Genomic DNA, 918 nt, shown 5'->3' on the forward strand with positions numbered 1-918 from the left:
TATATATATATATATATATATATATATATATATATATATATATATATATATATATACACTCACACACACACATCAATATATATATACACACACACGCATCCATATTTATACACACATCCATATATATATACACACATCCATATATATATACACACACATCCATATATATACACACACATCCATATATACACACACACACATAGACACACACATACACGCGTACACACGCACACATGCCGATTAATACAACATCCATTTGATAATAAATCAATCTGAAATAATTTCAGATATAATTGGTTTAACAAATTCCATTTAGCTCTATAGAGCACATTATCCTATGCAACAAAACTCCACAAACCATATATCAGAAACTGCTCGTTTATAAGGCAAACAATCACACTAAAACATTGCCTGAAAAACTACAGAAAAACTAATAACAATATCACAACCATCCCTAATCTATTACACAACTCGTTTACACTCACCCACTTCAGTTCTTACAAAATCTGTTGAAGAGAATCTCATTTGTGTTGTCCGTCTATATGTTCATCCATCCGATCAAAACCACGATAATATTTACTCCGTTTGAACTCCTCAACTATGAAGATAGCTAACATATGTAATGCGCGACATCCTTTCTTATGCTTATCAGTTGAACTGGAAAAGGAATACGAATAGCTTGGCGTTATATATTGATCAGGATTATTTCCAGGCGTTTATTTCAACATCTCCCACACGCGCACTCGCTCAAAGACACCCACTTACACACACACATAAACACACACACACACACGTATACAAAACACTCAAACACACATAGGCCTATACATGCATACACTTACATGCATATATCCATACATCTATAAACATCATATATATATTTATATATATATATATATATATATATATATATACACG

Source organism: Octopus bimaculoides, chromosome 7 (genome assembly GCF_001194135.2).
Source record: "Octopus bimaculoides isolate UCB-OBI-ISO-001 chromosome 7, ASM119413v2, whole genome shotgun sequence".
Lineage (NCBI taxonomy): Eukaryota > Metazoa > Mollusca > Cephalopoda > Octopoda > Octopodidae > Octopus > Octopus bimaculoides.